Source organism: Onychomys torridus, chromosome 5 (assembly GCF_903995425.1).
Source record: "Onychomys torridus chromosome 5, mOncTor1.1, whole genome shotgun sequence".
Classification (NCBI taxonomy): Eukaryota; Metazoa; Chordata; class Mammalia; order Rodentia; family Cricetidae; genus Onychomys; species Onychomys torridus.
The window spans coordinates 33,272,716-33,288,798 of NC_050447.1; the positions used below are offsets into that span (position 1 = coordinate 33,272,716).

Below are 16,083 nucleotides of genomic sequence, written 5' to 3' on the forward strand. Positions count from 1 at the left end.
CCTGCAGCTGGGCCCTGGAACTACAGCCCCCGAGTGGATCTAAGCAGCTGGCCCGGAGAAGGCCCCAAACTGTGCTTATTCCAGACTGGCTGTGGCTAGAGGGCCAAAGAGAAAGCAAAAGAAGTTGGCACAGGGTGTCTGAGCTGTTGCCACCAGGGGGCAGCAGAGCTGCATCAGTAGGTGGTAGGCGGCTTCAGTGTGTGCCCCTTTGACTAGGCAGCTTCCTACAGTGAGGCTCAAGCAACTTGTGTGGGGAGGTGGGAATCCTTGCTTGGGGGAGGAGCTGGAGCCTGGGAGACAGGAGACCCGGATGGCTGTCCGGTGAACCAAGACAGCAAGGTCCTTCCCTCCCCGAGGCACCTCCTTCCCTGCAATAACAAACCTGTGAACTCTGTGGCCCCCAACAGCCAGCAGACCTGCGTTGAGGAAGTAGGACTCCCCAGAGAGGGCTTCCCTGCCTCCAACACAGGAGTTTGTTAACCTAAGTTAGGAGACCTTTGGGAGGGACCGGAGGATGAGGTGGGATTTCGGGATGGCAGGCCTTTGCTAAGAAGGTCCCGAGGGACTTCCACACCCATGGCTAGAGAAGCGAACCCTCCACCCTCCTATCAGAATTTCTATTGTCTGAAGAGACTGGACATGCATAAGGTCTCCCCAGCTTGAGCCCACTCTGCTATCCCAATACCTGTGGTGAGATAGCACCGCAGTATGACAGACACTGCACAAAGCTGTCAGGGGTCCTGGGGAGCACCCCAGAAGAGCCAACTAGGTGTCAACAGCTGCCTAGATGTGGTGGGAGTGACCCAGATCCCTGGGGAGCTTTACCCCAGTGTTTTAGAACTGCCTATGAAGAGGTTTTTGGCTGGGCCATCACCACCTGCTGGGGAGGTCAGGCTGAACAAAAGAAACGGCAACAGGAAACACCTGTGAGTGGATGCTGGCAGTTCACTATAGTCTGGTGGGGGCAGGGGGTAGGGCGGGCAGACAGCCCTTACACACTGGCATAGCTGGGCAGGATGGAGCAGTTCAGCTTTTTGGTTGGTCAGCTGGGGTATAATGGAGTAGATAAAACAATCAGGTGAAAGACCATACCACTGCCTATAGCTGGTCATAGTTTGGAGACAAGTCCCAGAACCAGCAGAATTCCTGCAGGCCTGAAGCCACAGAAGAAGCCCACCGGTAGGGTAGGACTGTTCAGAGTGGTGGGGAAAAGTGGGGTCAAACCTCGGCTGAGCAGGGCTTAGGGAAGTGAAGACAGTGACCACCGCCTCATAGCACAAACCATAGGACACCGCCTGGCAAGAAATACAGGATGGGAACATGTCATTATTCCAGTCAGAGGTCAACTCTGACGTCACTGAATATCCCTGTTCTCCAAAACAGAAGGAACAAGACCCCTCTGGGAGCACAGCTAAGTGAAAACTGTCAAGGCCAGGGAAGGCCCCTCAGGCCTTTGCCCCTCCAGTCTTCTGGGCTTGAAGCAGCATGGATCGACCACAGGACAACCACTTGACCTCTCAATTCACAACCTGAGGTCAGGCTGGCTGGTCTCTTAGCCCAACAGCAGGTCTTGGTCTGTCAGATGGTGGGAGGCATACATAGGGCACAGCTGCCTCAGAGCTCTTACTTCCTACCCTGCCTCCTGCAGGCTGGGAGGACATTTGTTCTTCCGGCTCAGATTCAGGACAGTTGGGTGCCTGCTGCCCCAGGTTGGGGGGAGATTGGTGATATTATCAAGAGTCACAGGTATCAGGGCAAGGAAAGTGTGTGCCTAGAGGGGGCAAGTGGAAATGGGCTTTCAAGGCCTGTAACGTGCTGATGGGTCTCATCATTTAAGACCACCTAGGTCACAGCCACGTCTTGCTCATCATCTTCAGAACTCTGCAGAGGAAACTGACAGGTGCATGCTGCAAAACAGGGGCCAGGCAGAGGCGGTTCAGGATACACTTTATTGTGTTGGTGGCTGCAGGAGCTTCCTTCCATCCCTCTTTCCTCTGGCCCTCTTCCAACCTTACTTTTCTTCTTGTTTCTCACTCTTCTTTCTCATGTATTCAAAGCTGTAGTGAACCAAGAAGAAGAAAAAACATGTTTATGAAGGCAAAGAAGCAGAAGGGCTGGCACATGGGAAGAGGACTGCTTCTTTGTCTCCCCCACAGAGTGGGGGTAACTTCCTTGTACGGTTCTGAGCCTGGTATGTGGGTACAATTTGCTGAATACCAGCACATGAGATGTTCCCTGCTTCCCCACCATCCCCTCAGAAAGAAGTGTACTATTCAGGCCACCCACCCGCAAGGTTAGAAGGCTCTTGGAGTGGCTGGAGGGACAGCTCAGCAGTTAAGAACACTTAGTGTTCTTGCAGAGGACCTGGGTTCAGTTCCCAGCATCCACATAGTAGTTCACAACCATCTATAGGCACATGCATACATGCAAGCAAAACCTCATATACATAAATAAATCTTAAAAGAACAAAAATAAAAAACAATTACGAAAAATACAGGTAGTGGCGGCGCACACTTTTAATCCCAGTACTCAGGAGGCAGATACAGGTGGGTATCTGTGAATTTGAAGCCAGCCTGGTCTACAGGGTGAATTCCAGGACAGCCATGGCAGTTACACAGAGAAACTCCGTCTCAAAAGAGTAGAGAAAAAAAAAAAAAGTTCTTGGATGCCAGGCTAGGCTGTTCTGGACCTGGATAATATGAGAAGGTAAGATTGGAAAGACTCCAGTTCCTCCTCTAAAAGTTAAGGAAGCACAATATATCATTTAGAAAATAATGTTGTCAATGGCCTGCAGTGACAGCCATCAGTTTAAAGTTGATGCTCAAATTCAAGGCCCAGTTGAATTTTATGATACAACCCAGACACATGGACATACAGTAAATGCTGATTTAGAGCAGCTGAATAAGCAGCTGCTTTGCTACAGCTAACAACCAGCTAACAACTACCTATGTTCTTAGCTAGCTCCTCTGACCTCTTCCTCCTCCTCAGGCACCCCCTTAAACAGCACTCCACAGAGTTCTACTCTCTTCAAATACATGGTTTGCATCTACATTCTGAGGCTAATGTCAGTCATTCTGTTTTTATTTTATTTCTAGACCTTTGGGAATCCAACACCAGACTGGATACTTCCTTTTGAACATCCAAAGCATTTCAAACTCAACAACTCCAAGCCTACTCTTTGTTCCTCTTGGCCTTACTCTCCATGATGGTGCTTTGGAGGCTTTATTCTCCAGGCCTTAGAATGGTTTCTAAGACTCTACAGGCGTCTTCCTTTATGGAAAACCCCAGCCTACGTAACCTCACTCAAAACCCTTTGAGTCTCTTCCAGTCTGGATTCCCATTTCTACTGTAACTGCCCCTCTGCCCTAGAGCTTTACTGAGCTATCTGCAGGGCTTGCCTACACCCGAGCCTGGTACCACTCCTTTTCTGGTCCATTATTTTCACCTCTACATAGCCTTGCTCAAGCCAACCCCCTGAAAACTTTCAACTTAGACATTACATATTTCTTTAAGAGTTGTCCCTCCCTCTCTCTCTCTGTCTCTGACTCTCTCTCTCTCTGTCTCTCTCTCTCTCCTCTCTCTCTGTCCCTCCCTCTCTCTCCTCTCTCTTCTCTGCCTCCTCTCTTTCTCTCTCTAAAAAAGGAAAAAAAAGAGTTGTACCTCACTGTTGTGTAGTGACAAATGCTTGTAATAAGACTGCAGCCGGCGGCGATGGTGGTGGGGCATGTGAACGCCTTTAGTCCCAGCACTCGGGAGGCAGAGGCAGGCAGATCTTTGTGAGTTCGAGGCCAGCCTGGTCTACAGAATGAGATCCAGAACAGGCACCAAAACTGCACAGAGAAACCCTGTCTCAAAATGCTGTGAATTCAAAGCCAGCCTGGGCAGCACAGTGATTTTGAGGCCTAGCTGGCCCATATTACCATTCTAATGCATTAATCACATGCAACTGCAATTGCTCTGGTGTATGCCTAATTACCCTGACGATTCTACTAAGTGGCTGACACCACAAAAGTCTGAGGATGACCCACAGCAGTCTACTGGGTCCTTTCCAGTAGAGCTTTGTAAGCTCTTTTAGTCTTGTTTTTGAGACAGGGCCTCTCTCTGCAGCCCTGGCTGGTCCTGAACTCAGAGATCCGCCTGCCTCTGCCTCTCAAGTTCTAGGATTAAAGGCATGCATCACCACCACCCGGCACCGCCTCTTTAAACAATACTTTATTGGTAGTCTCCACACTATGTAGTTCAACCTCTTAAAGTGTACAATTTGCTGGACATGCCTGTAATGCCAGCACTTGGGAGGCTAAGGCAGGAAGATCAGGAGTTTAAGGTCATGCTCAGCTACGTAAGAAATTTGAGGCCAACCTAGACTACTTGAAATTCTGTCACAAAACAAAATAAAGTTTTGGTTTCTTTTTTCTTTTTTTTTAAACTGGGTATGGTGACACACACCTTTAATTCTAGCACTGAGGAGGCAGAATTCTATGAGTTCAAGGACAGACTGTTTTATACAGTGAGTTCTAGGATAGCCAGTTACATAGTGAGACCCTGTCTCAAACAAAACAAAACATCAATTTTTTAAAATTAAGCAACAAAGTATGCAATTCAAATTAGGCCTGATGGTGTGAGTGTCTAACGCCAGCTACTGGGGGCTGAGGCCGAAGCACTGTGGATCCAGACTGCTTGGGCTGTAGAGTGAGCGCAAGGAGACCACCCTGGGCAACTCAGCAAGACCAGTGTTAAAAACACAGGCAAGCTGGGAATGTAGCTCAGTGGTAGAGTGTTTGCCCAACACGGGCACGACGCTTGCTTCAATCCCCAGTACTGCAATAAAGCATCTAATGCTTTATTAACTTAATGGCTTCGGATATATTCAGAATTTTATACCAAGGAGTACAATTTTAGAATATTTTTACCTACCCATAAAGAATGTTACTCCCTTTTAGCTATCTTTCCCAGAACTCCTGCATTCTCCCACCTTGCCCCACCCCACCCCACCCAACCCCTAGGCCTAGACAACTAGAAATCTATTTTTTACCCCTATAGATTTGTTTATCCTGTATATTTTTCATAAATGGAATCAGATTATGTCTGTCCAATTTATCCAGTTTTCAGAGCCATCTGAGAACTTCCCTGAAGATTATAAGTCTGCCACGGAGCCTGACAATTACTATTTGATCAGCCTGCATTTCCTTGTTTTTGTTTGTTTTAGACAAGGTTTCTTTATATAGCCCAAGCTGGTCTTGAACCTGCAATCTTCCTGCTTCCACTTATTGAATGTTGGGACTATAGGTATACACTACCATGCCCTGCTATATATCCCCTTTACCTCTAGTACCCAAAGCCAGATACATAAAAAGTGATCAAGAAATGTCTTTTAGGGCTCTTGAGAAGACTCAGTGGGTAAAAGCATGTGCTGCACAAGCCTGGCAATATGAGTTATATCCATGTAATCCACATGGTAGGAGGAAAGAACTTGCTCCTGCAAATTATCCTCTGACCTCCACACTCAGGCATAGACACAGGCACATATATAAATAAATATGTGTGCGTGTGTGTATCTCACATATATATACACACACCATATATATATTTTTTTTTTTTCCTTTTCTTTAGAGACAGAGTTTCTCTGTGTAGCTTTGCACCTTTTCTGGAACTCACTCTGTAGCCCAGGTTGGCCTCAAACTCACAGAGACCCACCTGCCTCTGCCTCCCGAGGGCTGCGATTAAAGGCGTGCACCACGACCGCCGGCCTATATTTTTCCTTTTAAAGAAATGTCTTATAAGGCCAGGAGGGGTAGCTCATACCTGTAATCTTAGCACTTGAGACACTGAGGCAGAAGGATTTCTTTGAGTTCCAGACAAGGCTGGGCTACAATGTGAGATCCAGTCTCTAAACACATTAACAGAAATGCCTTTGGATGTGTATCTCTGCAATCTGTTATCTCTGGGCTCTCTATATCCAATTTCTCAACTTAAGTCTTACTCTATCTCAAATGCAACTTCTAAACATTTTGAGGATGAAAGTACCATGTTTAGTGTACAAGAAGCCTTTAAATTCAGCGCATCGCTGGGCTGTGGTGGTGCAAGCCTTTAATCCCAGTAACTAAGGAGGCAGAGGCAGGCAGGTCTCTGAGTTTGAGGCCAGCCTTGGCTACAGAGTAAGTTCCAGGAAAGGTGCCAAAGCTACACAGAAAAACCCTGTCTCAAAAAACAACAAAATAAAAAATTCATTACATCCCTTAGGAGTATCACCTGTTTCCTGTAGTAGAATATGATTTTAAGGTGTGTTACTTTTGTTTATGTTGCATTTGTTTAACTCTGTGAAACTGTGTTACTGTGCCTGTCTAGAACCCCTGATGGTCTAATAAAGAACTGAATGGCCAATAGCAAGGCAGGAGAGAGAAATAGGCTGGGCTGACAATCAGAGAGAATATACAGAGGAGAAATCTAGGAGGAAAAAAGAGGAAGTAGTAGCCAGAGAAGGAGGAGGACTTCAGGGGCCAGCCACCCAGCTACACAGCAAGAAACAGAGTGAGATTTACAGAAGAGAAAGGGAAAAGCCCAGAGGCAAAGGATAGATGTGATAAATTAAGGAAAGCTGGCAAGAAACAAGTCAAGCTAAGGTGAGGCATTTATAAGTAATAATAAGCCTTAGTGTGTAATTATTTGGGAGCTGGGTGGCAGGCCCCCCAAAAAGAGCAAAAACAACAACAGTCTCCCTCCAGCACTACCTGTCTAGAGCATAAAGCTGGGTTCAGTTCCTCAGGACGTACTTAGAGACTAAAAATCATAGCTCCAAATACCTCTACTCTCTGTCTGCCAAAGATGCCTGAAACTTCCATCATTCAAGCCCTTTTGAGCTGGCTCAGAGGTTAAAGGTGCTTTCTGCTCAAGTCTGATGAGTCTGACTATAGCCCTTCCTTGAGTTGAAGCAGTAATAGCCAGCTTGTCTTGGGGTCAGAAATCCTTTTGTCCCTCCCAAACCAATCATGTGGAAATGAGAGCTCAGTGTTCAGTGAAAAAGCACATGCTTAACCTGCACAGGGTCCTGTGCTTAATTCCTGGCAGAGACATCATCTCCCTTCTCCTTCCTAGGTAGCCTTGGAGCTATAGCATCATCTCTAGAGGACTAGCATAGAAGCAGAAATGTTGAGCTAGGTGCTGTGGTGCACACTTGTAATTCTAGAACTCGGAAGGCTGAGGTAAGGGAATAATTTGAGCCTAAAATTTCAAAATCAGGTGGGTTAACATAGCAAGACAAGGAAAGAAGGGTAAGTGAAAAGGGAAGGGCAGGAGAGGAAAGGAAGGAGAAGGAAGGATGTTATCTGAAATTGGGCCTGGTGGCAGACAGAGGCTTATAATCTTAGTTACTCCAGAGCTCTGAACATTTAAGGCCAGCCTAGGTCACAGAATTAATTTAAGACCAGCAACTTAGTCAAATCCTGCCTTTAAGAAAAAAAACAAAAAAGAGCTGGGGATATAGCTCAGTGGTAAAGTATCTGCCTAGTATGCCCAAGGCCATAGGTTCAATCCCATTATACAAAGGGGAAAGAAGTAAGAAAAGATTATGAAAGCGGGTGGTGGTGGTGCAGGCCTTTAATCTCTGAAATTCAGGAGACAGGGGCAGGCAGATCTCTGGGAGTTCAAGGACAGCCTGGTCTACAAAGGATAGCTAGGGCTGTTACACAGAGAAACTGTCTCAAAAAAAAAAAAAAGTGATGAAGGAAATGTGATCTGAGGTCAAAGGGAGGGAGGGAGTGAGGAACCCCAAGCAGCCAATAAGAGAACATGAACAGAGAGAAAAGTGTGGTTGGCAGACATGAGTCTCATTATGGTTTTGAATGAGTAACTTTTTCTTTTTACTTTTCTGTTTCTTTTGAAACAAGATCCCCAGCTGTCTTGGAACTCACTATATTGGCTAAATTGGTCTCAAACCCACAATCCTCCTGCCTAAGCCTCCTGAGTGCTGGGTTTAGAGGTGTGCACCACTACACCTGGCTCATTTCCCAAACTTAAGATAAAACTAGGTTAGGCATGGTGAGGTACACCTGTAATCCCAACACATGGAAAGGCAGTCACGAAGGAGATGTATAACAGAAAGCTAATCAATCAATGCCTGGAAAATGCAAAGAGTAAAACCTAGGTACTTGAAAGGGCAACTGTTGTATGATATTTTGTTTGTGTTCTGACAAAGCTTGCCTGGATATCAGAGGGTAGAGCTAGTCACTAGTTAACCATAGAAGCCAGGTAGTGGTGGTACCCAGTTTTAATCCCAGCACTCAGGAGGTGAATACAGGAATATGAGGTGGGTGGAGATAGGATCTTGGCCCCCTCATTCAGCCTGAGGATTCATGGAGGTAAGAATCTCTAGTAGCTGCTCTGCTTCTCTGATCTTCTCAGCTTTCACATTAAGATCTGACTCTGGGTTTTTATAGATAAGAATAATTAGGATCACACTTCAGGCAACCATTTGAACTGGGAGGTAATAAACAAATACAGCTCTTGCAGGGGTTTGAAGAAAGAAGACATTGATATGGAAAAATTATTGGTGTCTGAGCAGGAGATGTGTGGAAGTCTGTAAAATCTAAGAAGTAGTTGGTTTGGCAGTTGATTTGGATAGACACTGAAAACTTTCCAAGTGTTCTATGAGGTTCATCATCGTATTTACTCCTAGCCCAGTGGCCTGGGCTTGACCCACTGTCCTCAAACATGCTTACATACTTTTTTTTTTTTAATGTTCTTTACCTTGCATGCCTTTGTCTCACCTAGTAATACTTTGGCAGCACTTTAGATCCAGCTGAAGTGAGACACTGCTAGAGATGATTGTTTTCTTTACACTCTTTTTTTGGTGAATCCATTCTTGCCTTGTTAAAGATTTTTATTTTCTGAGCATTTGCCTACATGTATGTATGGCCACTACATGCATTCCTGGTGCCCTCGTAGGCCAGGAAAGGGTGTCAGATCCCCTGGTATTGGAGTTACAGTTGTGACCTGCCATGTGGGTGCTGGGAGCCAACCCAGGTTCCTTGCATGAGCAGCAGGTGCACCTAATTGCTAAGCCATCTCTCCTGGCCCAGTTGTTGCATTTTTTACACTTAAACTTTTAAGTTCAAAGGCAGGAAGCAGTTCTTGAATCCAGTGCTCAAAATAGGGAGCCGCAAGGGTACAGTTACTCTGGAGCTGGAGGTGTAACTCGGAGGTACTGTGCGACTTTAGCATCCTAGTGTGCACAGGCCCTGGTTCAATTAAAAAAAAAAGGAGTTGGGGGAGGGAGGGAGGGAAAGAGAAGAGGAATAAGTATGAGAGTATCTGATGAACTGGATGGACCATGTCATATCTCATACATGTTCTCAATAGGTACAAAGACAACAGAAGGATTCATGTGTACTCTTAGGACCTACACCAAAGAATCTTGTCTACTGTTAACACACTGCCCTTTCACTTAATTTTCTGGTGTAAAGAGTTTAAAAATATATAAGTGAAATAAAATGTTCACAATTCCTTCAAGCCATACATGGAACAAAAAGGAAGCCAGGGAGGATCTTAGAAATAGAATCTCAGCAGACAGGTCTCTGAGTTCATGGCCACCCTGGTCTGGTCTACAGAAAGACCCTGTCTCAAAAAACAAAGCTAAAGAATCTCTTTAAGAATTCTTGCAGAAAGTATGTCTTTCCCAGAAGGAATGACTCTAAGGCCAAGAAAAACCTACTTAGAAATGTGGCTGATTCTACTGATGACTCTACAAAGATGGAGCTGTTTGAAAGGGAGGGTTGGGACTAAAAGATCAGAAAGCATGACAAGTACACTTACTGGGTGATAACTGGTACTTACATCAAAAGCTTTACTTTTCAAGACTGTTATCACTATGTCAATACAATATCAATCTTATAGAGAAGACATCTACAGATGAGCTGCTACTCACTCACCTGAGATTACATAGCCACTAAGAAATCAACACAAGGGCCCACAAGATAAAAAGGCTCTTGCCACCAAGTCTGATGACCTGAGTTCAATCCTCAGAACCCGCCTAAAAGAACTAACTCCTCCAAGTTGTCCTCTAATGCCCATGGCACACATGTGCCTCTCCCTAGAAATAATTTTTTTTTTAAAGTCAACACAAGACCTGAATCCAAGTATCCTGATTAGGTGTTTTTTTTTGTTTGTTTGTTTGTTTGTTTTGTTTTTGTTTTTGAGGCAGGGTTTCTCTTTGCAACAGCCCTGGCTGTCCTGGAACTCCATTTGTAGACCAGGCTGGCCTTGAACTCACAGAGATCCACCTGCCTCTGCTTCCCAAGTCTGGTGGCACCTTTAACCACATTCGCGTACCACATGGTTAGGTTTTTTGGTTGGTTGTTGCTTTTTGTCAGTTTGGTACAAGTTAAAATCACCTAAGAAGAGAAAACTTCAATTGAGAAAATGCCCCCATCAGACTGATCTATAGGATGCTTGTGATTAATGATCGATGTGGCAGAGTGGCCAGCTCACTGTGAGCGGTGTCACTCTTGGGCAGGTAGTACTGGATGGTATAAGAAAACAGGCTGTGTGAGCACGTTTTTTTAAGCCTGTAAGCTTCTGGCTTCTGCTTCAATTCCTGCCAGCCAGGTTCCTGCCTTGAATTCCTATCCTGACTTTCCATGAAGGCTGTGACATGGAAGTGTAAGGAAAATAAACTTGTCCTCCTCAAGTTGTTTTTTGGTCATGGTGTTTTATCCTAGTAATAGAAACCTTCACTAAGACATTAGGACAGTCAGACTCCCACATCCAGACAGGGTGATACTAAATATTTAAATTATATAACTAACACCTAGCATCTTGGTCTGTTTATCAAAAGTTCTCTAGACAGCCTGGTCTACAGAGTGAGTTCCAGGACAACCAAGACTACACAGAGAAACCCTGTCTCAAAAAACCAATCCCCCCCCCCCCCAAAAAAAAGTTCTCTAGTAATTTGGCCACTCTCCTATAGATCTCCTCTAGAGAAACAATGTAACTTTCCCCTCATTTTGGGGGGGATAAGGTCTTGCTATATAGCCCAGATTGGCCTCCAATTCATGATCCTTTTGCTTCAGACTCTCAAATGCTGGGATTTACAGGTGTGTACCACCACACTTGGCTACAACATGACTTATTTTTTTCTTTTTCTGGTCTCACTAGAGATTTGCCTCAAAGCCTCACACATACTAGATAAAGTGAATACCACTGAGTTATAACAACACATCTTTGCCAGCATGGATACTAGTCTATCTGCCAGTTAAACAGCATTTTGCCTATCTTCAAGCTTCCAGGCACTTAACCCTTAAGAATTTGAAATTAGGGGCTGGAGAGATGGCTCAGTGGTTAAGAGCACTGACTGCTCTTCCAGAGGACCCTGGTTCAATTCCTAGCACTCACATGGCAGCTCACCCTCATGTGTGTAACTCCAGTTCCAGGCCTTCTGACACCCTCACACGGACATAATGCAAGTGAAACACCAATGCACATAAAATAAAAATAAAAATAAATAAAAAAAAAAGAATTTGAAATTACTCTAGGAATCTGCCCCCACCAAAGAGGCTGTGGGACAGGTATATTTTAGAATATAGTGACTTTACCAAAGCCATATGATAAACTGAGCAGCCATCTGCTAAAAGGCCCTGACCACTTCCCTGGACTACAAACCTAATAGAAAGTCCATGGGAAGGACCCTTTCTTACATTCTCAAAATGTAAGGGGTGTTGTGTGTGTGTTTGTGGGGGGGGATAGTGAGATGACTTAGCAGGTAAGAGTACTTGAGACCATGCTTAACAACCTGAGTTTCATCCCTGGGACCCACATCATAGAAGAGAACCAACTGCAAGTTATCCTCTGATCCCCACGTGTATGCCCTGGCATGCACGCATGTGCATACACCTCACACAAAATAAAAGGTAATAAAACCTTTTAAAAAGGGGCACTCATAATCAATTTTTCCTAAATGACACCCCCTTAATAATAATACTATGCGCGCGCGCGCACACACACACGCGCGCACACACACACACACACACACACACACACACACACACACATTCAGTCTGTATTACATTCTAGGATACTCTAAAACTATCCTTTATAAACCAGGAATGGTTGTGGCTTATGCCTGTAATCTCAGGAAGAAAGACAGGGTAAGGGGACACATGGGACACTATTATAAATGAAATCTGAGGCCACCTTGGGCTACAAAATGGGTACAAGGCTAACCAAAGTTATATTGCAATAGCAAGACCCTGTCACACAAATCCCAATTATACATACAAATAAAACACAGGTTAGCAAGATGGCTCAGCAGGTAAAGCCACTTGCCACCAAGCCTGAAAACTTGAGTTCCATGCCCAGGTGAAAGGCGAGAACTTCTGCAAGTTGTTCTTTGACCTTCACACATTGAGCCATGGACTATGAACATGCCCACCCCTAGTAAATAAATACAAAAATCCAACAAAAACAACCAGTTTCTTTTATATATCTTTGGCATGGGGTAGCCTCAACTGTTACTTTAGGGAACAAATCTGCCCTTATTCTTCAGTGCTGGGGAAAATCCAGGGCCTCAAACATGCTAGGTACTCTGAGTCATATTCCCCAGGCCCTGGTCTTATTATCCTATCTGTTCCTCATATTACTCTTCCCTCTCAGCATGTCTTTCTAGCCTGAAATGCCTTATTCTTTGGAGATGATGCTACAAAGGAGGACACATCAGGATTTCCTAGAAGAAAACATCTTTTTTGCTCCTTCCTATGTTTTCAGATGACAGAACAGCACATAGGTTCCTTTTTTTCAGAAAGCAGTCCTAAGGTTACTGGGACCTTATTCCTGGCTTCTGACGCCTCGTCGTACAATGGTAAAGATAGCTGGGATTTTTTTCCCCTTCCAAAGACACTGCCTTATACTTGTCCACACTAAAGCCTTAGAAGGTATCACTGTAAATTACTCTCAAGGTGATCTGAGATAAAACAGCTCAGGAACAATACCATATTATTTATCTATCTATTTTGAGGCAGTGTTTCTCTGTGTAGCCCTGGCTGTCCTGGAACTCTTTCTGTAGACCAGGCTGGCCTTGAACTCAGAAATCTGTCTAGCTCTACCTTCAGAGTGCCATCTTTTTAAACATCTTCACTGGACTGAGATGAAGCTCAGTGGCAGAGCACTTGCCATGTGAATGGAAGTGGGTTGGACTCTTACCACCAAAAGGGAAATAAAACAAAACTCCCTTGACCTTACATCCTTCTGCACTTATCCCCAAACGTCTGTTCCGCCCACAGCAAAACTCTCAAGTTGCCTTCATGTACTGTCTCCATTTCCTTAATTTCCTGTTTACTTTGTAACCCATTCTACTCAGGCCAACATCTTCAGGTGGTCCACACTAGTCAAGCTAAAGTCACCAATGATATTTTCCAGTTATCTCCGAGGAAACAAATTCAATAACTAAGCTTCTGGCTCAACTGTACCAGAACGATCAGCACCTGGAAACAGAAGCCTCCCTTCCTGCCTCAAACCTCTGGCTTTGGAATCTACAATTCAACACTCTAGACTTGACTTTCTGTCTGCTTATCTAATATTGGAGTTTCCCAGGATTTAGTCATGGAATTTCTCTTTTTACTTTCTTCTAAGTCAAGGGTCATAAGCCGATAGGCCCTCAACCGTGGTTGAATTGGCTCATGGTTTAAAAACATCTTAGTCGCTGACATCTGAACATCTGGGTGCTTACATACTTCCAAACCCAACTTTCTGATTCTTTTGGGGGATATAACAGTATCAGTGGATAATGGGCCAGCATTCCCACAACACAGCATAAATACACGGATAGAGCAGAAGCAGCTCCCTTGATTCTACATGCATCTGTTATCCACATACCTAAAGCAAGAAGTTTGGGAATACAGTCCTACCTAAGTCACATTCCACGGTCTTTCGGGAGAGAGGTGATCACCAGAACATCTGGCAATAGGGCCTTCGTCAAGTTTACCACTGTAAGGGTAGGGGCCCCAGGCGCCTTCAGGGAGGGGGAAGGGCTGAAGGACTTCACCAACTGGGAACCTAACAGAAATAACGTCTTTCCACGGTGCCAAAGACAACTGCTGTGGTTTGCTGTCTCTCCGGACTAAGGTGGCCTCGAGACATCCAGGAGGCCCTGTCCTGGTCCTCTTAACTTCACACCCGGCTTTCTAAGGCCCTTTTCTAGATCACCAAAGCCACTGGGCAAAGAAAGCCCGTCTAGCTGTCGGTCTTGAGCACCGGACAGTGTTGGAGGGGTGTGAAGGCGTGGGAACTCGCTGGGTCTTACTCGGCAGCGGACCACGGTGCAGAGCTAAACCCGGGTTGGGCCCAGCTGGATAGGAGGGCCGGGCAGGGCCGAACCTTGGAGTCTCCTCGACCCCACGGCCCAGTCCCGTGCGCTCAGTTCGGCTAACCTTAGTCCTCCCGCCCTTCACGGCTTCGCGGGAGAGAAAGAGCTAAAGAATCACGGCAACCAGGCGGAGACGCGACTGCCCAGAGGCCGCAAACCTCCGCCCAGGAAGCCCCACCCAACGGGAACCAGGACGCCTCCGCCGGAGCCGAGCCCACGCGCGACCGGGCGAGGGCGCGGAAGGGCGCGTGCGGCGTGACGACGCGACTCGCGGCGCATCTCGTGACGCCATCGCGCCTGCTTTTGAAAGTTGGCGCCCGGGGCCGCCTCCCATGCTGCCCTGCGCCAACCCCTCCCCTCACCTTTCCTCCCCCGCCCTCAACTCGCCGCCGGCCGGCCCCCCCCACCCGTCTCTTCCCTTATCAGCACCCGCGGCCCCGGCAGCGCCGACGCAGGCGCACTGCACCGCGCCGCCGCCATTTTGTGTCCGAGCCTGTGGAGCGATTAAACCGTGCGCGGAGCTGCTTCTTTGGCGGCAGCGGCGACAGCGGTAGCCAGTGCAGGCACGCGGAGCTGGCCGGGGACGCCAGGTGGCCGGAGCGGTGGAGCGGCGGCGGAGCGGGCGCCGCGGGGGGTGTGGCGCGAAGGTAAGGGGGCCCGGGGTGGAGGAGGTTTCGCGGGCCGCCTCTAGGTGTCACGATGGGGCCGCTCCGGTCGGCGCTGGCTGCAGCCCGGCGCCAGCGCCGCCGCCGGGGGGTGTTTGTCTCCCTCTACCGTCCCTGCTGCGGCGCGGCCGCCGCCATTGCCCGGCGCTGCCGCCAGGGCCTGGCCAACCCCCTCCACGCCCGCCCGCCCGCTTCCCTCCTCCCAACATGGTAGGCCTCTGGCGGCGGTGGCGACGGAGGCCTGCGCGCTCGGCGACTCCATTTTCCTTCCTTTGTCTCTACCCTCGAGGCCGGCTTTTGGCCCGGCTGATCTCCGGGCCGCGGCCCGCCCTCTGCCCTCCGCCCCTCCCGCGACGGGTGGCCCTCGCTGAGGCTGAAGCCCTGAGGCTCGGTCTCCGCGCTTGCCTCGCTCGGGGGTCTTGAAGCCTCTGCCGCCCGCGCGTAGCCAGGTCCCGGAACCGTGTGGGTGTCGGGTCCCTACCGACGCGCCTCGGACTGCCCATCTCGTAGTCCACCCGGTCCCGGAACCTACCCGGCCGCCCTGAGCGCTTCTCCAGCAGCTGGGGTGCTCCGTAGCGTCTCCGAGTCCGCTCATCGCCGCCGCTGGTCGCCGTCACCGCCGAGTGGCGCAGGCGGCGCTGCTGTGGCTGCGAGCAGAGGGACCCCTGAACTGCCAAGAGCTCCCTCTCCCTCTGCAAGGCTGGCTGAGCTGCTCGCGCCTCGACGCCGCCCGAGCGGGCGGGGGAACGCGCGCTCGCCGCCCCCGCCGGGCCCCGTTGCGCCCCCAAACTCCACGCCAGGGCATCGCTCGGGACCCGGCCGGTGCGGCCCCCAACGGTGGGCGGAAAGAGACACGAATTTCCGCACCAAATAGTTTTCCCCTAGCTAGGTTCGCACTCTTTAGCGCCTTGGGAATGAGAGCAGGCAGACGTCGTGCGCCCAGAGATCTCAAAGGGACTGAAACTTCATTTCACTCGGGTCTCAAGAGATGTGTTAAAACTTCAAAATTCGGGAGTACAGGCTGATTACGTTTGGGCAGGCGACACTGGAGTTTGCCTCCGGGTTTAA

The 16,083-nt window shown here is 47.9% G+C and overlaps 1 protein-coding gene and 1 long non-coding RNA gene across 3 annotated transcripts in view; one reads left to right on the forward strand and one right to left on the reverse strand.

Annotated features, from left to right (window-relative positions):
* Positions 1–927: 927 nt before the first annotated feature.
* On the reverse strand, positions 928–15,954 carry LOC118584083. Its single transcript, XR_004944998.1, has 2 exons — positions 15,548–15,954; positions 928–2,057 (listed from the first exon to the last, which is right to left on the reverse strand). It is a non-coding gene; the product is annotated as an uncharacterized LOC118584083 (long non-coding RNA).
* Ctcf (CCCTC-binding factor) overlaps positions 14,741–16,083 on the forward strand; it is a 47,974-nt gene continuing 46,631 nt past the window's right edge. For both annotated transcript variants that reach the window (XM_036188055.1, XM_036188056.1), the window contains exon 1: positions 14,741–14,997. The gene's annotated coding sequence lies outside the window, so the exon portion shown is untranslated. The remainder of the gene's footprint in view (positions 14,998–16,083) is intronic.